Below are 23132 nucleotides of genomic sequence, written 5' to 3' on the forward strand. Positions count from 1 at the left end.
GATTCATGCTCTGGGTGTCTGCGGCTGCTGGAAAACTGAGCTAAATTTGCACCTCTAGCTTGTCTACCTTGTGGGTTAAAATGCGGATTATAAGGCTGCTGCCTAGATGTGGCGCCTAGTGGCAGGAACTTGTCCTGCGTTTTGTGGTTGAGGCTCGCGTGCTCTATTGGAAGCTGCAAATTTGCATTCCCTAAACCAATGTCCTATCTTTCCACAGCAAAAACACACATCTCTACTCTTATCTTTCCGCCCTCTGAAACCTCCCTGCTGTGCTGGGGCAGGTGGTACTCCTGCATACATTAGTTTCTCACTTTCTTCTGGATCTGCAACATCAAAATTCAGCATCATTTTAACACTTTTAGCTTTCGTGGTAGTAGGGAAAAGTTCTGCACTGGCCTTCAGTTTTACAAGCTTTAAAAAAGCATCTTTACTCAGTTCATAGAGATTATTAGTAGCTGTCACTTTTAGCAACTGAGAGCATTCAGGGTGGATATTGTTCAAAAAGGTAGTAATGAAAATCTGATCATTTCCATCCTCAGGCATGCATGCCTCATTGGTCCAACAGTGCATAAAGCGTTTTATGAATACTAGGATAGATTCATCAGGCTTTTGTTTACACATAGTTACTGCATTTAAGTCAATTTTGTCTCTGGACATTGTTAGCAGGAATCTCTTTAGATTCCTAAAGAAATCGGTGATTTTGTCATCATTTACCCACAAGAACTCTGCAGTTGTGGATGCTTTATCATACTTTGGATCTAGATCATAGAAGAGTCACAACTCTTCTATGAGTTGTGACTCGGTTACTCCAGGAATGCATTGACACAATATGTACCTGTAATCCGGAAGTGGGAGTCGTACTGAGCCGTTATTTGTGACTTTATATTTTATTTTTTTCGGTTTTACAGTTAATTTAGATTTTTCCTCGGACCTGTCTGAGGTCTTTGAATTATTCTGACCCATGTTCAGTGATTTCCAGAGGGGTTTACGCTTGAAGGATTTAAGTTAGTATTTTTGCTGTGGCATACCTGAGGTTACTTGATTATTGCTAGCAATTTTATCTTTTCTTTTTTTTTTTTTTTGGTGAGCAGCTTCTCACTCTTTAATGAGCAACTTCTCGTTTTATGACAACAGGCAACTTCCTGTGTCCTTTCTGCTGGTGAGCAACTTCTCACTTTATGACAACAGGCAACTTCCTGTGTCCTTTCTGCTTTATTTTACTTTATTCGGGGACTAAGGAAGATTCGTCAGTGTATCCCATTTATCTGGGCCACTGAGGAAAGCTTCGTCAGCATGTCCCGTTTCTACGTGGGTCACTGAGAAAGGCATAACACAGTCTTTATAAATAAAATTAAGAAAATTGTGTTTTAGTAGCTGTGTTTCGATTAATGTATCGCATTATATTGTTGGGAATGTTAAATGCTAAAGTGAAGAAAAGGTTTGATTTCACTCATGACTGAGCATGTTATTATTAACCATAGCAGGCCACTGTAAAGAGTCAATTAACTTTTATAGAGGTAAAAAAAAAAAAAAAAACCCCAAAAAAACCTCCAACCCTCTATTGAGGTCTATGAATAACAGGGGAATGATAGACTTGTCACACTCAAAATGGAGATATGTAATAATAAACACTGGTCCCCGTCTTTTGGGTGCTTTCTTGAAATAGTCAGCAATTTAAAAGCGGGATAGAACCGACAGGGGCATGTGCTGAGAGGTGGCGCTGCACAAGAACAAGAGCAAAATAAAGAAAAATTATTGTGTTTAGCTTTGATAAATTCAAATTAAAATGTACCATTACACTCAGAAGATCAATATGAAATTCGATATATGCTAATTTTGTATGAAGTACATGACTGATAACTGTTCTGTCCTGAGCTTTTGTTTTTACAGCACCCACTTGTCCACACCAACAGTTTCTCGCCACCAACAGGGGGTACTTGCAAAGAATAGGGAGGAATATCATCAAAAATGGGAAAGGTAAGCCCCGAACGGGGTGATAATACCATAACTTTCACTTATGGTCAAATTCTCAAAATTTGATCCCAAACTTGAAAATTCTTCAAACATTTAGAGACAGAGTGGATAAACATAATGTCGCAAACCACATAAGGATGGAGCATTTGAATCGATAAGATGGTGAAATAACATGCAGTAAAATGTTGATCATGTTGATTATGTTTATTCCAGTGTGCAGAGCAAGGTTATTATTATTAACGAAAACAAATGAAATAACGAAAACTAGAAGTGAAAAAACATTTTCGTTAACGGAAATATAATAAAAACAAAAAAGGAAAACTAACTAAAACTGTAATGAGTGTTCACAATACTAACTAAAATTAACTGAATTTACAGCAAAATGTGTTTCGTTTCATTGATGTGTTCGTGTCCTACAATAGTTAAGGGTGAAAATGAAGTTTAGTTTCCAGATTTTTGCTTGCTGTCTAATTATGCCAGCAGGTGGCAGTACATTAGTTGAGTCGTCTGTGTTGCTGCTCCGTCCACGCGCAGAATCATGTCAGGAAAAGTCGGGGGAAAGCGCCAGAGTCCAATTTGAATATGACTGTGTTTTGGATAAAGCAAGTGTCTGTTGTAGTTGAAAGAGACAAATTATGAGGGACATTTCTAATGGGAAAATTCCCACAAACCTTAAAATGCACTTGAAAAGCTCACACAAGAAGGCTAACCTAGCTTACCTTGAGAAGGTAAGGGAGCACACTCAACCCTCATCCCCAGAAAACAGAAGCTAACCCCAGGCAAGGCAGCGTGATGCATCCCGAGACAACAGGACGGGGACATCTATATAACTGTGTGAGTCAATTGCCTTCACAAAGTTTATCAATTCAATTGAACCAAAATTAGGAACACCCGGTGCTGTAAGAGTTAATAGTCTCAATACTAGGGCTGGGCCATATTATACCGTTCACGGTAATACCGGTATAATGTTAGGCAACGATAGGAAAATGAAATATCTCGATAGAATGGGAGTAAAACGCGCATGCGCAGTGCCTTTGTTTTCATACGCACATGGCCGATTGTTGAGTGAAACAAATGAACCAGAATTGGTTTGTAAAAATGGTGCAACTTCAGTGATGTGGAACTGGATTGGTGTTTGTCCGTCAGATACACAACAAAGCACATTTTTTGCAGAACATGCAAGCGGCCGTTGTTATTGTCATATTTATCAGACTAAGATGCTCTTAAATCTGGGAGTAATCTGGGTCCTAAACTCTGTATGCTTCAGGTCAAACAACACTGCAGCATCACTGAGAGTTAAAAACTGTCTAAATTCTTTCATCTGTAATAAAACGATCAGCATCGCTGCTTTACCAGGTGTAACTATAAAGTTTAACTTCCAGGCATCCATGAAAACAAAAGTTATTACATTTAACAGGGTTAGAAGTTAGCAGGAAGCTAGCGGAAGTTAGCTCGCTAGTTTCGCTAGTTACCTAAGCATGATATTGCATGTTCTGACTGAGATTTCTGAAAAAAAATTAAACGTACAGCTCTGCTATCACTTCCAACATAAATGAAGACAGGAAACTAAACAGCAGTGACGTTTGTAGGGTTACTGAAGTAGGGCTAGCTGGTATATAATGATGTGCTACGTGATCGCTAGCGACACCGCTATGTTAGCATAACATAAACAGTGAAGCTGGAGGACGAACACTAACACTTTTCCACTTATAAAAGTTAATGTGAAGGTTCCTCATGGTTAGAGACAAATGCAATCGCATGGCAGGATGCTGTAAACCAGGGGTGTCAAACTCAAATACACAGTGGGCCAAAATTCAAAACTGGAACAAAGTCGCGGGCTAACATTAATATTTATTGAAATATATTTATTCCTCCAGATATAAGAATGAATCTTTTCTTATGGACTCAAACACGTTTTGCTGAAAAACTGAATATGGAACAAGCAAAGCTTAATTTTAAACAATATATATATTAGCTGTATAATACCAGTAGGCCAGCTCTGATAGTAATTTGGTATGGCTTCACAGGCCAAATGTAATTAGGTTGCAGGCCAGAGTTTGACACCTATGCTGTAAACGGACCAAACTTCAGTCAGGAGAACAACTGAGATAATCCATCCACAATACAAGGTTAGTCATTAATATACTGCAACAACATGGGAATAGAGCAGCTGCCAGAGAATTCAACATTAATGAATCAATGGTACAGAAGCGGAGGAAGCAAGAAGAATGAGTTTAATAAAGTTTGATTTATCTGACTGCTTTGTTTCGCTTAATGTGCCTTATAATCCCGTGCACCTTATGGTCCAAAAAATATGTACTGCACACTGCAGTTTAATGTTGCAAAGCACCTCTTTTTAACTTCAGTGGATATTATACATGGTTATGCTCGGGATATGTCAGCCCATTTCTACTGGAAATGCCTTTTGGTTAAACTTTCAGCAAGGAATTTCCATTTGCACTGTTACATTTTTATAAAGCTAAACCAGCTTCTTGTTTAAGTGAAAATAAATGGAAGGGAGTCTTTTTGCGCTAGTAATGTTGTGGAGTTGTATTTTGTCTCGCATCAATTATATCGTCAGTCATATCGTTATCGCAAATTTTCAAATATATATCGTGATAAATATTTTTGGCCATATCGCCCTGGTCTACTCAATATCCGAGGATAAGCAGAAGAGCATTACTGATATGATGAAACTGGGATTTTGTTACACTTAATTATCGCAAACACAACCAAAACTAAACTGAAACTAATCAAAACTAGACTAAACTGAAACTAAGGATTTTCAAAAAATAAAAACTAAACTAAACTAGCAAACAATTGGTAAGAACTAATTAGAAACGGATGTAAAATTGAAAATCTGGAGTCAAGACTAAATAAAAATAAAAACTAATGAAAATTGCAAAATGATTAAAACCCTGGTGCAGAGATTGGCTAATCTGACCAGGAAATGTTATAAAATGGATTGTCGGAACAGTCAGCGTTAAAGTCACCTTTGACAGTCCAGACTAAGATGTCCGACGCCATGTTGGACATCTTCAGGGCGGAAAAGGGTTGGTGTGACCAAGGTGTGGTTTGGCTTGTTGTATGTATATTTCAAGATCATATGGCTCTGGATGGACCAGTTACCAGGGCATGGAAGGAGGACAGACTCATTAAATGAGGAGAAGGAATTTCCTGGGATTGAAGATCCTCTGGGTGAGTGGTTGACTGAAAGCATGCATAAAATAAAAGCTATTTTTCGTTATTGATTGGTAATACATTGATAATTGGCCACATTTACAGCTGTATTGACTTGTTGTGGACGTAGTCTACTTCATGTTTAAGCACTCTAATTAACAGATTGAACATAGAGACATTAAAGGAAGTGTATGCAGCTCCACCCTGTTAGATGCCAGTCACGGTGGGGCTCAGTGATGAATCAGGTGAGCTGGATTCATGGCTGAATCAAGACAAAGATTCCCCTGCTGTGGTCAGTAAGGGAAAAGCAGGGGGAAATAAAATTTAAAAGAGGCATTTATAAACGTTTATGTGTCAAGTTTATAAACGGGATAAAAAGGGGGTGTTATTTTAGCATCAGCATTATTATTGCATCAGAATCATATAACAAGCATTGCATTGATCATTTATTGAAGCTTCTGACATTATATTAACATTTGTGTTCCAGTGATTGTTATAACCTCAGGTTAATCTTCTATTTACAGGTGTCAGGATAATCATATGATCTTTCATTGCAGGTGTAACCATGATCATTTTTATACATATTGCAGTTTGTTGCTCATGATAGAGTTGTGCTCAAGTTAATAAGGGTTAAAAGCTACAGTCAGCGCGATGTTTGGCTGATCTATGGACTGGAGTGACATTGGGCATGGAAGGCCGCACGCGCTTACATAACACTGATATCATGCTTTTCTTTGTGATCTTTTATTCGGTTATGTCTTTTGCTAAGTTTTAAGTAGTGGCAGTTAATTAAACGACATTCATTTAATATAACATACCTGATTCGGAGCATTACACACAGATCAACTTAACAATCTGCAAAACCTTGTAGCTGCAATATTGTGTCTCCATAAGGGACAGTTGGCTCCATGAGATAAGTGGGAGTCAGTGCCTGTCCTCGAGAAGGAGAGAATCTTCCTTTGCTGTGTCACAAGTAGTCAACAAGTTCATATAAACGTGAAGTTCATATTATTACAGGTTTTGTTTCTTGGCAATTCTGCAGATGCAGGCTCTGGGCGGAGCCAGGGGTTGAACAGATCTAACATGACAATTAAATTGATTTCATTCCCTGACACAGGATGACAGGACTGGAGCGACGACACTGGATAGGAGGAAGTCTCATACTTTCTAAGATATGAGGTCACTAACCTTTTCTTTCAATTTTCTAGCTCCGTTGATTTGACACATGGGAATGTGTCAAAAAAGGGGGAGGAAGTTGAGTTTTAACATCAAACAAGGGTTATATGAACATTTTTATGACTTCATTTGTGTTTTAATAACTTAGGTATGGTAAAACTTAGGCTAATAATGTCCCAAAAGGTTTCCAGACTTTTTTAGAGAATCAGTGAGAAGCATTAATCATTATTTCCATGTTTAAGCATTAATTATTGAAATGAACTGAATAGCGTTTAGAAGATAAAATGCCTGTGTTCATGAGAAGCTGAGTATCACACTGGAGAGGAAACCGTGGGACAGTAGGCGGAAGCAAACACATGATTTTTGGGGGGCAAATGCTAGGATTAAAAATGGCTAATTTGTTTTTGGTGTCTTTTGTTAAAATGAGTGGTTTTAATAATTTTCAGACACACCTTGCAAATGTGCTTATAATGAGTTAGCACTTGGTCTTTTGAAGGTCATAAGCTTCGTTCGGCGTGATGGTCCGGACTGATAAAGTGTAGGAAATGCCTTGAGTGCAGAGGGCTAAATGCAAACACGCTTACACACACACAGGATATGATTAGAATAAGTCCCTGGGACATTCTGAATATTCTAAACCAATTCTGAATCACCAGAAGGTCAGTAGATAACAACATTAGATTATTAGAGCTAGGAAGAGAGGTGTTTTGGTTTTCTGTCTCTTACAGAGAAAGGAACAGACACCAGACGAGGTCACAGATATACGAGGATCCTTCGCAGCAGAGACAGACACAGTGACTGCTGAGACACCAAATGGGTTCAATTGTCATGGCGTTTGGGGTCCGATTAGTCACCTCAAAAGGATGGATCCCATAAACACACAACCATGAAGGGGTTGGCGGAAATCCAGGAACACCAGACCAACGAGGTTCGAGAGGCTCTTGGGCAAAAGGGGGACACGTTCCTGTTCCTTTTTCTGGGGGATACACAGGATACACAGGACAAACAGGACCCGAGGATACACAGGTCGTTGTTTGAAATCGGGGCAGAATAATCCCCTGATCTGTGCAACGACTGAAGGGTTGTCTAACCCCTGAGGTTGAAGAAAGAAGAGCAGAAGATCACCCAACTGGACGACACTGGTGGCTGCAGCAATAAAATAAAGACTAAAAGCTCCTTGGACAGAGGTTCTAGTCTGAGTACGTCTGAAGGGTATAAGGTAGCACCAAAATAAAGCTGTGGAAGAACTGGGGAGTGTCATCTGTACCTGCTATTGTTGTAATAATAGTTTTTTTGGCATCTGAACTGTGCAAAGACAGAGGTCATCTCACATATGGTTCGCCAAACAGGGGGACAAAGGGCCTCAGGAGTGAGAAGAAATGAACCTGGCCACACTGGATTACAGGGTGTAGGTGAGCTCTCTATTCTAAAGAGCTCATCAGGGGGAGTGTGAGATTATAATATTATTTTATGCCATGTTATACCCCTAATTAAAGATTGTGAATTATTATGTAGTTTTAGTTTGCATTATTCTCCTGAATTAGAAGAAGGTGGTAACTATTGCATTTGTTAAACTGATTTGCATTACATTAGACTGCTGATTTATTGTGAATGAATGATATTGTTTTATGATGCATTATACTGCTGAGTTATAAGAAATACTGTTCGCAGAAAGTCTTCGCCTTATTTGTCTGATTAGAAGAGAACAGAACATACTGGAGTTTTCTGCCCCATCTCAGCAGGAGCAGATAAACAGGGAGCCAAGGTCGTAGCTTAGGCGCTGTGTGAGAGAAAGCATGTGAATGTTTAGGCTTTTATGATTAGATGGGGGCCACTAGATGCTATAAGAGTTTGATCAATGCTCCACCATTTTGAGATCTGATGCTGTCTGCGTACGGTGTCCATCTCCCACGCGTGTGATCATTAAAATCATCGTTTGACTCAACCCGCCGGACCAGTGTTGTTATTGTGGTTTTTCCTCTTGTATCCATCCCCAATATTTGAATCAGTAACAATGGCCTGATCTAACAAAACTGTCCCTGTTGAAATATCGATGGTATTGGTCAGCACCCCAAACCCTGGTGTAATGTGAATGGACTAAGCCAACACCACTGGCCCTGGTGAAATGTGGTGGCATCAGCCAGTATCACAAGCCCTTGTGTATTGTGGATGGTTTTGGACAGCACCACATGCCCTTGTATAATGTGGATGGCATCAACGAGTAGCACAGGCCCTGGTGAAATGTAGTTGGCCTAAGCCAGTAGCACAGGCCCTGGTGTAATGTGGATGGTATGACCCAGCAACGCAGGCCCTGGTGTGGTGAAGGTGGCCTAACAGGGAGCATTGGCCCTGGTGCAATGTGGATGGCCTCAGCCAGCAACGCAGGCCCTGGTGTGGTGAAGATGGCCTTAGCCAACACCACTGGCCCTGGTGTAATGTCGATGGCATCAGCCAGTATCACATGCCCTTGTGAAATGTAGTTGGCCTCAGCCAGTAGCACAGGCCCTGGTGTAATGTGGATGGCATGAGGAAGCACCGCAGGCCCTGGTGAAATGAGGATGGCCTCAGCCAGCAACAAAGGCCCTGGTGTTGTGAAGATGGCCTCACAGGAAGCAGTGGCCCTGATGTAATGTGGGTGGCATCAGCCAGTAGCACAGGCCTTTGTATATTGTGGATGGGATCAGCCACCAATACAGGCCCTGCTGATATGTAGTTGGTGATAGGTTTGTAGCTTGTACCTATCCGCTGGAACGTTGAAGACAATATAATTACACTGCAAAGCAAGACACAAGCAGGCTGGTTTACTCATGCATGAGGGAAATCTGGCTGGGGCCAAGTGTCGTCTCACCACCTAGCCTCCGTCAGACTCTCAGCCAGGCTCCCCATAGCACTCCTTTTATTGTGGTTACATGAATATGCATAGGGTCATTAACATATGACATCTTACATAGGTATACATGTGAACAAAGAATACTGTGTGTGTGTGTGTGTGTGTGTGTGTGTGTGTGTGTGTGTGTGTGTGTGTGTGTGTGTGTGTGTGTGTGTGAGGTCAAGGTGTGACCCTGTGAAGACTCCCCAAACGCTGGTGCCAGGAGCGGGTCCATCTGAACAAAAGGCTCTTATACTTAAACAGATATACGTGTGTTTGCTATACCATATATCAGCAAGAGAAGATACGACCTCTCCTAGGAGGTGTGTGATCTATGCCAGAACACTCTGTAGAGGGAGTGAACGCACTCCCCCTTCATGCTACTCAGAGCCGTTACAGACCTCCTAGGATGAGACATTCTTTCAACCTACAAATGATTATACACTTCTGGATGTGATTAGCCAGCAACGCAGGCCCTGGTGAAATGAGGATGGCCTCAGCCAGCACCACACACCCAGGTGTAATGTGAATGGACATAGCCAACATCACTGGCCCTGGTGAAATGTTCATGATATCGGTCAGCACCACAGGCCCAGGTGCAATGTAGATGACATCAGCTAGTAACGCAGGTTCTGGTCAAAATTACATGGCCTCAGAAAGCAGTACAGGCCCTGGTGTGGTGAAGATGGCCTCGCAGGAAGCAGTGGCGCTGATGTAATGTGGATGGCATCAGCCAGAAGCACAGGCCCTGGTGTGGTGAAGATGGCCTCACAGGGAGCACTGGCCCTGGTGCAATGTGGATGGCATCAGCCAGTAGCACAGGCCTTTGTGTTTTGTGAATGTCCTCAGCCAACACCACTGGCCCTGGTGTGATGTGGATGGCCTAAGCCAACATCAAAGGCCCTTGTGTGGTGAAGATCGCCTTACAGGAAGCACTCTCCCTGGTGCAATGTGGATGGCATCAGCCAGTAGCACAGTCCTTTGTATATTGTGGATGGGATCAAACACCAACACTGGCCGTGGTGTAATGTTGATGGAATCAGCAAGCAAAGTAGGATCTGGTGAAATGTAGATGGCCTCAGCTGGCAACATACACCCTGGTGAAATGTAGATGGCCTCAGCCAGTAGCACAGTCCCTGTTGTGATGTGGATGGCATGAGTCAGCACCACATACACTTGTGTAATGTGAATGGCCTTAGCCAACACAACTGGCCCTGGGAAATGTGCATGATATCGGTCAGCACCACAGGCCCAGGTGTAATGTGGATGGCCTCAGCCCAGGGCAAAGGCCCTTGTGTGGTGAAGATCGCCTCACAGGAAGCACTCTCCCTGGTGTAAAATGTACGGCCTCAGCCAACAACAGTGGCCCTGGTGAAATGTGGATGGTATCAGCCAGTACCACAGGCCCTTGTGTATTGTGGATGGTTTCCGACAGCACCACATGCCCTGGCGTAATGTGGATGGCATCAACGAATAGCACGGGCCCCGGTGTAATGTGGATGGCATGAGCAAGCAACGCAGGCCCAGGTGTGGTGAAGATGGCCTCACAGGGAGCATTAGCCCTGGTGCAATGTGGATGGTCTCAGCCAGCAACGCAGGCCCTGGCGTGGTGAGGATGGCCTCACAGGAAGCACTGGCAGTGGTGTAATGTGGATGGTCTCATCCGACAACACTGGCCCTGGCGTGATGTGGATGACATCAGCCAGTAGCACAGGCCTTTGTATATTGTGGATGGGATCAGCCAACAATACAGGCCCTGATGAAATGTACTTGGCCTCAGCAAAGAGCACAGACCCTGGTGTAATGTAAAGGTCCTAAGCCAGTAGCAAAGGCCCTGGTGTAATGTGAATGGCCATAGCCAACACCACCAGGGCCAGTGAAATGTGCATGATATAGGTCAGCACCACACGCCCAGGTGTAATGTGGATGGCATCAACGAGTAGCAGAGGCCCTGGTCGGGTGAAGATGGCCTCACAGGAAGCACTGTCTCTGGTGTAAAGTGTATGGCCTAAGCCAACAACAGTGGCCCTGGTTAAATGTGGATGGCATCAGCCAGTATCACAGGCCCTTGTGTTTTCTGGATGTCATCAGCCAGCAACCCAAGCCCTGGGGAAATGTGGATGGTTTCGGACATCACCACAGGCCCGGGGGTAATGTGGATGGCATGGGCCAGCAACGCAGGGCCTGCTGAAATGAGGATGGTATCAGCCAGCAGCACAGGATGAATATGGCCTCACAGGGAGCAATGTCCCTGGTGTAATGTCCATGGCCTCATCCAACAGTACACTCCCTGGTGTGGTGAAGATGGCCTCACAGGAAGCCCTGTCCCTGGTTTAATGTGTATGGCCTCAGCCAACAACAGTGGCCCTGGTGAAATATGGATGGTATTGGTCAGCACCACACACCCTTGTGTAATGTGAATGGCCTTAGCCAGTAGCAGAGGCCCTTGTGTATTGTGGATTGCATCAGCCAGCAACACAAGCCCTGGTGAAATGTGGATGGTATAAACGAGTAGCACACGCCCTGATGTGGTGATGATGGCATCACAGGAAGCACTGGCAGTGGTGTAATCTGGATGGCCTCAGTAAACAATACTGGCCCTGGTGAAATGTGGATGGTATTGGCCAGCAACACAGGCCCTGGTGTAATGTGAATGGAATCAACGAGGAGCACAGGCACTGGTGTAATGTGGATGGCCTCATCCAACAACACTGGCCCTGGTGAAATGTGGATGGTATTGGCCAGCACCAAAGGCCCTGGTGTAATGTGGACCGCATCAGCCATCAACACAAGCCCTGGTGAAATGTGGATGGTATCTACGAGTAGCACAGGCCCTGGTGAAATGTGGATTGCCTCATTCAGCACCACAGGCCCTGGTATGTTGATGATGGCCCCAATGGAAGCGCTGGCAGTGGTGTAATGTGGATGGCCTCATCCAACAACAGTGGCCCTGGTGAAATGTGGATGGTATTGGCCAGAACCACACACCCTTGTGTAATGTGAATGGCCTTAGCCAGTAGCACAGGCCCTTGTGTGGTGAGTATGGCCTGACAGGGAGCACTGGCCCTGGTGTAATGTGGATGGCATCAGCCAGTAGCACATGATCTGGTGTAATGTGGATGGCATGAGCCATCACCACAGGCCCTGGTGAAATGTGGATGGCATCAGCGAGCAACGCAGGCCCTGGTGAAATGAGGATGGCCTCAGCCAGCAACGCAGGCCCTGGTGTGGTGAGTATGGCCTGACAGGGAGCACTGGCCCTGGTGTAATGTGGATGGCATCAGCCAGTAGCACATGATCTGGTGTAATGTGGATGGCATGAGCCATCACCACAGGCCCTGGTGAAATGTAAATGTCCTCACCCAGTAGGACAGGCCCTGTTGTAATATGGATGGCCTCAGCGAACAGCAAAGAGCCTTGTGTGGTGAAGATCGCCTCACAGGAAGCACTCTCCCTGGTGTAAAATGTACGGCCTCAGCCAACAACAGTGGCCCTGGTGAAATGTGGATGGTATTGGCAAGCACCAAAGGCCCTGGTGTGATGTGGATGGCCTCAGCCAACAGTACAGGCCCTGGTGTGGTGAAGATGCCCTCACAGGAAGCACTGTCCCTAATGTAAAGTTTATGGCCTCAGGCAACAACAGTGGCCCTGGTGAAATATCGATGGTATTGGCCAGCACCATAGGCCCTGGTGTAATGTGAATGTCTTCAGCGAGTAGCAGAGGCCCTTGTGTATTGTGGATTGCATCAGCCAGCAACACAAGCCCTGGTGAAATGTGGATGGTATAAACGAGTAGCACACGCCCTGATGTGGTGATGATGGCATCACAGGAAGCACTGGCAGTGGTGTAATCTGGATGGCCTCAGCAAACAATACTGGCCCTGGTGTAATGTGAATGGAATCAACGAGGAGCACAGGCACTGGTGTAATGTGGATGGCCTCATCCAACAACACTGGCCCTGGTGAAATGTGGATGGTATTGGCCAGCACCAAAGGCCCTGGTGTAATGTGGATCGCATCAGCCATCAACACAAGCCCTGGTGAAATGTGGATGGTATCTACGAGTAGCACAGGCCCTGGTGAAATGTGGATTGCCTCATCCAGCACCACAGGCCCTGGTATGTTGATGATGGCCCCAATGGAAGCGCTGGCAGTGGTGTAATGTGGATGGCCTCATCCAACAACAGTGGCCCTGGTGAAATGTGGATGGTATTGGCCAGAACCACTGGCCCTGGTGTAATTTTTATGGCCTCAGCCAGTAGTACAGAAACCTTGTATATTGTGGATCGCATCAGAAAGCAACACAAGCCCTGGTGTGGTGATGATGGCCTCACAGGAAGCACTGGCAGTGGTGTAATGTGGATGGCCTAAGCCAACAACACTGGCACTGGTGAAATGTGGATGGTATTTGCCAGCACCAAAGGCCCAGGTGTAATGTGAATGTCCTCAGCCAAAACCACTGGCCCTGGCGTAGTGTGGATGGCATCAACGAATAGCACAGGCCCCGGTGTAATGTGGATGGCATGAGCAAGCAACGCAGGCCCTGGTGCTGTGAAGATGGCCTCACAGGGAGCATTAGCCCTGGTGCAATGTGGATGGCCTCAGCCAGCAATGCAGGCACTGGTGTGGTGATGATGGCTTCACAGGGAGCACTGTCCCTGTTGTAATGCAGATGGCCTCAGCCAACAACAGTGGCCCTGGTGAAATGTGGATGATATTGGCCAGCACCACAGACCCTGGTGTAATGTCAAGGTCCTCAGCCAGCAACACAAGCCCTGGTGAAATGTGGATGGTAGAAGCCAGTAGCACAGGCCCTGGTGTAATGTGGATGGCCTCATCCAACAGTACAGGCCCTGGTGATGTGAAGATGGCCTCATAGGAACCACTGTCCTTGGTGTAAATTGTGGATGGTATTGGCCAATACCACAGGTGCAGGTGAAATGTGAATGTTCTCGGCCAACACCACTGGCCCTGGTGTAATGTGGTGGCATCAGCCAGCAACACACACCCTGGTGTGGTGATGATGGCCTCACAGGAAGCACAGGCCCTGGTGTAATGTGGATGGCCTCAGCCAACACCACTGGCCCTGGTGTAATGTGAATTGCACCATCCAGTATCATAGGCCCTTGTGTTTTGTGGATGTCATTAGCCAGAGACACAAGACCTGGTGAAATGTGGATGGTTTCGGACAGCACCACAGGCCCGGGTGTAATGTGGATGGCATCAACAAGTAGCTGAGGCCCTGATGTAATGTGGATGGCATGAGCCAGCAACGCAGGCCCTGGTGAAATGAGGATGGTATCACCCAGCATAACAGGCCGTGGTGTGGTGAATATGGCCTCACAGGAAGCATTGTCCCTGGTGTAAAATGTATGGCCTCAGCCAAAAACAGTGCCCCTGTTCAAATGTGGATGGCCTTAGCCAGCACCACAGGCCCTGGTGTGGTGATGATGGCATCACAGGAAGCACTGGCCCTGGTGAAATGTGGATGTATTTGCCAGCACCACAAGCCTTGGTGTAATGTGCATGGCATCAACGAGTGGTACAGGCCCTGGTGTATTGTGGATGGCCTCATCCAACAACACCGGCCCTGGTGAAATGTGGATGGTATTGGCCAGCACCACTGGCCCTGGTGAAATGTGAATGTTCTCGGCCAACACCACTGGCCCTGGTGAAATGTGGATGGCCTCAGCCAACAACAGTCGCCCTGATGAAATATGGATGGTATTGGCCAGCACCAAAGGCCCTGGTGTAATGTGAATGTCCTCAGCCAGTAGCACAGGCCCTTGTGCATTGTGGATCGCATCAGCCATCAACACAAGCCCTGGTGAAATGTGGATGTTATTGGCACAGCAAAGGCCCTGGTGTAATGCGGATGGCCTCAGCCAGCACCACAGGCCCTGGTGTGGTGACGATGGCCTAACAGGGAGCACTGGCCCTTGTGCAATGTGGATTGCATCAGCCAGTGGCACAGGCTCTGGTAAAAATGTGAATGGTAACGACCAAAACCACAGGCCCTTGTGTAATGTGCATGGCATCAATGAGTAGCACAGGCCCTGGTGAAATGTAGTTGGCCTAAACCTGAAACACAGGGCCTGGTGAAATGTGGATGGTCTCAGGTATAAGCACAGGCCCTGGTGTTGTGAAGATGGCCTCACAGAGAGCACTGGCCCTGATGAAATATGGATGGCCACAGCCAACAACACTGGCCCTGGTGAAATATGGATGGTATTGGCACAGCAAAGGCCCTGGTGTAATGTGGATGCCAGTAGCACAGGATGGCCTCATCTAACAATACTGGCCCTGGTAAAATGTGCATGATATCGGCGCATGTAACAGGAAACGCAAGAACCGTACTGTCTTAACGAAAGACAGCATTTTTGTACAAATTCATATAAATATGTGTAACTTTTGATAGAAGACTCAGACTCACATATTTATGGCTTTCTCTTATAGAATTCAATATCCCCGTGTTGGGCAAACAGGTTTTGCAGCCGTTTGAGCTAAGATTTTAAAGTTATTCACATAATGAATGAGCCTGACAACAAGATGGCGCCGAGTATGGCAGCTTCGTCATGAGCTCCCCCAAGCAACAGCTTTTTTCTGTGTTTAATTTTACTTTTCCTTCATTTTTTCGCGAGTAGCACATGTCTCCTTGTGTACGACCGACAAACCTTACTGGACATAAAAGACGGTCTTTCTTATAACTTTCCGGAGTTCAAGTTTGGCAACACGGACGCTCCATTTGCAGACCCCCCATTCATCTCACCTGAGACGCCTTTGTTCTCTGGCCCTGGAGGCCGCAAACGCCGATGCAGGGGGACAAGATCTGGCTTTCTGGTTCGACTGAGACGGTGCACTAACAGACCACCGTTACCCAGTTTATTACTGGCTAATGTGCAGTCTCTGGAGAACAAGCTGTGCGAGCTTCGGGCACGGATCTCATTCCAGCGAGAGATGCGGGACTGCTGCGTGATCTGCCTCACAGAAACCTGGCTATCGGACAAGGTACCGGACTCCGCAATACAACTACCGGGGTTCTCCGTGCATCGCGCGGACAGGTCACAGGATCTTACTGGGATAAGCAGAGGCGGTGGTGTGTGTTTCATGATCAACAACAGCTGGTGTGATTATGCGAACGTGCACCCGGTCAAATCCTTCTGCTCACCGGACCTGGAGTACCTGATGATTAAGTGCCGGCCATTCTGGCTACCGAGGGAATTTACAGCAGTGATTATTACGGCTGTTTACATTCCCCCGCAAGCCGACACTGAGCGAGCACTCAGGGAACTGTACAGCGCGATCAGCAGTGAGGAAACCGCACACCCAGAGGCAGCGTTTATCACGACCGGGAACTTTAATAAGGGAAACCTGAAGAAAGTCTCACCGAAACTCCACCAACACATCCACTTCAACACTCGTGGAGACTGGCTACTTGACCACTGCTACACCTCTTTCCGGGATGCGTACAAAGCCCTCCCCCGCGCCCCATTCGGCCAATCAGATCACTGCTCCATCCTGCTCCTGCCCGCCTACAGGCAGAAGCTGAAACAGGAAGCTCCAACCCGGAGGGCGGTGCACTGTTGGACGGACCAATCGGAGTCTGCGCTGCGGGACTGTTTTGATCACGCGGACTGGGAAATGTTTCACGTGGCTGCTAGGGACATTGATGAGTACACAGACTCAGTCTGCGGATTTATCAGGAAATGCGTGGAAGATGTCGTCCCATCCAGAACAGTTAAATCCTTCCCAAATCAAAAACCCTGGATTAACGGAGATGTTCGCGCGGCACTGGCGGCACGGAGCACTGCCTTTGCCTCCGCGAACACATCGGACTACAAACACGCACATTACCAACTCCGGAAGACGATCAAAGCAGCCAAACGTGAGTACAGGGACAGGGTGGAGCAACAGTTTGACAACCCTCGGAGTATGTGGCAGGGACTAAACACGATCGCAGACTTTAGAGGGAAAACCAGCACACCGCAGACCACGGCCTCTCTGTGTGAGGATCTAAACGTATTCTACGCTAGATTCGACACAGCGAACACCATGAGACCGGACAGTGTGCGCACCGCGGATGACGTCAGTGCGCACACTGTGTCTGAGGAGGATGTGCGGAAGTGCTTCAGGAAGGTGAACGCACGCAAAGCTACTGGTCCGGACGGGATTCCCGGCCGCGTCCTCAAGTCATGCGCGGCTCAGCTGGCTGGAGTGTTCACACACATCTTCAACCTTTCCCTCTCTCTGTCTGTAGTCCCAGCCTGCTTCAAAATGGCCACCATCGTCCCTGTACCCAAATCCTCCACCATCTCCTCATTGAACGACTGGCGACCTGTAGCCCTGACCCCCATCGTGAGCAAATGCTTTGAGAAGCTGGTCAGCGACTTCATCCGCTCTGCACTACCCGACTCACTGGACCCTCTACAGTTCGCATACCGCCACAACAGGTCCACTGATGATGCCATAGCCCTGACACTACATACTGCCCTGTCACACCTGGAGAAGAGAGACACGTATGTGAGAATGCTGTTTGTAGATTACAGCTCAGCATTCAATACCATCGTTCCCTCGAAGCTGGACAGTAAACTGCAGGATCTAGGACTGAGCAGCTCCCTCTGCAGCTGGATCCTTAGCTTCCTGTCTGACAGACGCCAAGTGGTCAGACTGGGCAGCATCACCTCATCCCCCATCACACTGAACACTGGTGCTCCACAGGGGTGTGTGCTGAGCCCTCTCCTATACTCACTCTACACCTACGACTGCACAGCCACTAACAACTCCAACATCATTGTGAAGTTTGCGGACGACACTACAGTGGTGGGTCTTATCACCAACAGTGATGAGACAGCTTACAGGGAGGAGGTCAACGCCCTGACCCACTGGTGTCAAGACAACCATCTCACCCTCAACGTCGCAAAGACAAAGGAGTTGATAGTGGACTTCCGGAGGTGCAGAGAAGTACACACCCCCATCACCATCAACGGCGCTGCTGTGGAGAGAGTGAGCAGCTTCCGGTTCCTTGGTGTACATCTGGCTGAGGATCTTACGTGGTCAGTACACACAAACAAAACAGTGAAGAAGGCGCATCAGCGCCTCTTCTTTCTCAGGAGACTGAAAAGATTCGGCATGAGCCCTCGCATCCTCAGGACCTTCTATCACTGTGCCATTGAGAGCATCCTCACTGGATGCATCACCACCTGGTATGGCAACAGCACCGCCTACAACTGCAAAGCTCTCCAGCGAGTAGTGCGGTGCACTGAACGGATAATTGGAGGTGAGCTTCCCTCCCTCCAAGACATCTACAGGAAGCGGTGCCTGAGGAAAGCGGGGAGGATCATCAAGGACTCCAGTCACCCCAGCCATAAACTGTTCAGACTACTTCCATCAGGAAGGAGGTTCTGCAGCATCCGGTCCCGTACCAGCAGACTGAGAGACAGCTTTTCCATCAGGCCATCAGACTGCTGAACACGTCATAGACACCTCACCTCCACCACTGGAACTTCAACATTATGCACTCCATACTGTACAGTAATGCCACTGTTTTGCACATGTCTCAACTCTGTATATTTTTATATATTTTATTTATTGTTTACTCTATTGTTTACTTCATATAAATAGCTGTAACTTTTGATAGAAGACTCAGATATACGTATTCATGGCTTTATCTTATAGAAATCAATATCCCTGTGCTGGGGAATATACTTTGTTTCGGGCGAAACAGTATGTATACGTGGATGGATCAGGCAGCAACGAAGGCCCTGGTGAAATGTACTTGGTCTAAACCATGAAACACAGAGCCTGGTGAAATGTGGATGGCCTCAGCCAGAAGCACAGGGCATGGTGCTGTGAAGATGGCCTCACATAGAGCACTGGCTCTGATGAAATGTGGATGGCATCAGCCAGTAGCACAGGCCCTTGTGTATTGTGGATCGCATAAGCCAGCACTACAAGCCCTGGTGAAATTTGGATGGTATCAACGAGTAGCACAGGCCCTGGTGTAATGTGGATGGCCTCAGCCAACAACACTGGCCCTGGTGAAATGTGGATGGCATTGGCCAGCAGCACAGGCCCTGGTGTGGTGAAGATGGCCTCAGCCAACAACACTGGCCCTGGTGAAATGTGGATGGCATTGGCCAGCAGCACAGGCCCTGGTGTGGTGAAGATGGCCTCACAGTGAGCACTGGCCCTGCAGCAATGTGGATTGAATAATGTGAATGTTCTCGGCCAACACCACTGGCCCTGGTGTAATGTGGTGGCATCAGCCAGTATGACAGGCCCTTGTGTATTGTGGATGGCTTCGGACAGCACCGCATGCTCTTGTATAATGTGGATGGCATCAACGAGTAGCACAGGCCCTGGTGAAATGTAGTTGGCCTAAGCCAGTAGCACAGGCCCTGGTGTAATGTGGATGGTATGACCCAGCAACGCAGGCCCTGGTGTGGTGAAGGTGGCCTCACAGGGAGCATTGGCCCTGGTGCAATGTGGATGGACTCAGCCAGCAACGCACGCCTTGGTGTAGTGAAGATGGCCTCACAGGGAGCACTAGCCCTGGTGTAATGTGGATGGTGTGAGATTACACTATTATTTTATGCCATGTTATACCCCTAATTAAAGATTGTGAATTATTATGTAGTTTTAGTTTGCATTATTCTCCTGAATTAGAAGAAGGTGGTAACTATTGCATTTGTTAAACTGATTTGCATTACATTAGACTGCTGATTTATTGTGAATGAATGATATTGTTTTATGATGCATTATACTGCTGAGTTATAAGAAATACTGTTCGCAGAAAGTCGTCGCCTTATTTGTGTGATTAGAAGAGAACAGAACATACTGGAGTTTTCTGCCCCATCTCAGCAGGAGCAGATAAACAGGGAGCCAAGGTCGTAGCTTAGGCGCTGTGTGAGAGAAAGCATGTGAATGTTTAGGCTTTTATGATTAGGTGGGGGCCACTAGATGCTATAAGAGTTTGATCAATGCTCCACCATTTTGAGATCTGATGCTGTCTGCGTACGGTGTCCATCTCCCACGCGTGTGACCATTAAAATCATCGTTTGACTCAACCCGGATGGACCAGTGTTGTTATTGTGGTTTTTCCTCTTGTATCCATCCCCAATATTTGAATCAGTAACAATGGCCTGATCTAACAAAACTGTCCCTGTTGAAATATCGATGGTATTGGTCAGCACCCCACACCCTGGTGTAATGTGAATGGCCTAAGCCAAAACCACAGGCCCTGGTGAAATGTGGTGGCATCAGCCAGTATCACAAGCCCTTGTGTATTGTGGATCGCATCAGCCATCAACACAAGCCCTGGTGAAATGTGGATGTTATCAACGAGTAGCACAGGCCCTGGTGAAATGTAGTTGGCATCAGCCAGTAGCACATGACCTGGTGTAATGTGATTGGCATGAGCCAGCAACGCAGGCCCTGGTAAAATGAGGATGGCCTCAGCCAGCACCACACACCCTGGTGTAATGTGAATGGACTTAGCCAACATCACCGGCCCTGGTGAAATGTGCATGATATCGGTCAGCACCAAAGGCCCAGGTGTAATGTGGATGGCATCAACGAGCAGCAGAGGCCCTGGTGGGGTGAAGATGGCCGCACAGGAAGCACTGTCTCTGGTGTAATGCGGATGGCCTCAGCCAACATCCAAGGGCCTTGGTTTGTGAAGATTGCCTTTCCAAAAGCACAGACTCTGGTGCAATGTGTATGGCCTCAGCCAACAACATTGGCCCTGATGAAATGTGGATGGAATTGGCAAGCACCAAAGGCTCTGGTGTAATGTAGATGACATCAACTAGCACTGGCAGTCCCAGGCTTCTACCTTTCTACCTTTAAAACCCGCCACCAGCCAAATGGCTGGTAGGCTTTTAGCTAAGCTTTAGCTTCAGGCAAGTGGAAGCTAAATTGGCTAGTCATTCATATGTAAATTGGGTTGTTACCTGGGAATTCTGGAGGGAGGGGAGTGGGGGTGTGTGGATGAGGGGGTGGGGGAGCTGCTAAAAGCGGTGAGCTTCCTTTTGTTTCATCTTGATGCATTCTCAATCATCCAGGGAAACAAATCTCCAAAAGTCACCAACTTGGAGTGTTTCAGTTTGCCATCTTAGGGAGAAATCAACACACATGGGTGTATGTCCTTTGTTGCTGAGATTTATTGATAAAAACAGTACAAAAAATCAACCATTTGTACACATTTTTACAAATAATTATAAAAAGTGAGTGAGTACATTTCAACATTTTCAGCAATCACTCACAATCCTGGCACTGCCATGGTATCTGTAGTCTGCATTTACCTTGGCATCATCAAAGACTCGGTGCAGTTTCCTGCAGTATATTGCAAGTAAGCCGGACAAGTTTGGGATCAAGTTTTGGGTGGCTTGCGACCTAAAATCCAAGTACATTTGCAATGTCTTCCCATATCTTGGCAAGGACCCCAGTCGTCCCACTGGGGAGAGACTTTCTGAAAATGTAGTAATGAGGCTGATGGAACCATTCCTAGACAAGGGCAGAAATGTTACCACGGACAATTTTTTCACATCGCTTTCACTTGCGCAAAAACTTCTTAGACGGAAAACCACCATCCTCGGCACAGTCAACAAGATTCGCAGGGAAATTCCTCAATCCACTAGACAGACAGATCGCAATGAATTCACCACTCAGGTATGTTGCAGGTCTTTTCTGGTTCTATGTTTATGTGTTTCATTGTGTGTAAAAGTGCTATGGAAATAACAATTTATCTTATTTCTTAGGTGTTTTCAACCTCTGCTGCCACGCTGACGGCGTATGCGGCCAAACGGAAGAAGACAGTCTATATTCTTAGCAGCATGCACGGCGTGGTTCAGACTGATAACACTACCAAAAGGAAGCCAAACACTGTCACCCTTTACAACAAAACAAAGTGTGGCGTGGATGTGATGGACCAGATGGTTCGGGAGTACACTGTCCGCAAAGGAACACGGCGCTGGCCAGTTGCCGTGTTTTATAACATGATTGACATGGCAGCACTGAATGCACATGTGCTGTATCAAGCATGCTCCGGGACGAAGGAAAGACGGGTGGACTTCCTGGTGGAGCTTGCAAGGGAGTTAGCTCACTCTCATGTAGCTGCGAAGAAGGCAAGAAAAGAACAGTTGCCTTTGACACAACCCTCCACACCGAGCCCTGGAAAAAGAGCCATGTGTCAGGTCAAACACAATTGCAAGAACAATCATGCCACTGTGCGATGTGTTCACTGCAACAGATACACATGTGGTAAATGCAGACTACAGATACCATGGCAGTGCCAGGATTGTGAGTGATTGCTGAAAATGTTGAAATGTACTCACTCACTTTTTATAATTATTTGTAAAAATGTGTACAAATGGTTGATTTTTTGTACTGTTTTTATCAATAAATCTCAGCAACAAAGGACATACACCCATGTGTGTTGATTTCTCCCTAAGATGGCAAACTGAAACACTCCAAGTTGGTGACTTTTGGAGATTTGTTTCCCTGGATGATTGAGAATGCATCAAGATGAAACAAAAGGAAGCTCACCGCTTTTAGCAGCTCCCCCACCCCCTCATCCACACACCCCCACTCCCCTCCCTCCAGAATTCCCAGGTAACAACCCAATTTACATATGAATGACTAGCCAATTTAGCTTCCACTTGCCTGAAGCTAAAGCTTAGCTAAAAGCCTACCAGCCATTTGGCTGCTCTCCGGGTTTTAAAGGTAGAAAAGCCAAATGGCTGGGCTCTGGGCCTTCCTAGTGCTAGTAACGCAGGTTCTGGTCAATGTACATGGCCTCAGAAAGCAGTACAGGCCCTGGTGTGGTGAAGATTGCCTCACAGGAAGCAGTGGTCTTGATGTAATGTGGATGGCATCAGCCAGAAGCAAAGGCCCTGCTGTTGGGAAGATGCCCTCAAATGAAGACCTTGCTCAT

The 23132-nt window shown here is 46.5% G+C and overlaps 1 long non-coding RNA gene across 1 annotated transcript; it reads left to right on the forward strand.

The window, feature by feature from the left end:
* The first annotated feature begins 21228 nt into the window (after positions 1–21228).
* On the forward strand, positions 21229–21987 carry LOC145422485 (uncharacterized). Its single transcript, XR_013903773.1, has 2 exons — positions 21229–21868; positions 21958–21987. It is a non-coding gene; the product is annotated as an uncharacterized LOC145422485 (long non-coding RNA).
* The last annotated feature ends 1145 nt before the right edge of the window (positions 21988–23132 follow it).

Source organism: Astatotilapia calliptera, chromosome 19 (genome assembly GCF_964374335.1).
Source record: "Astatotilapia calliptera chromosome 19, fAstCal68.1, whole genome shotgun sequence".
Lineage (NCBI taxonomy): Eukaryota > Metazoa > Chordata > Actinopteri > Cichliformes > Cichlidae > Astatotilapia > Astatotilapia calliptera.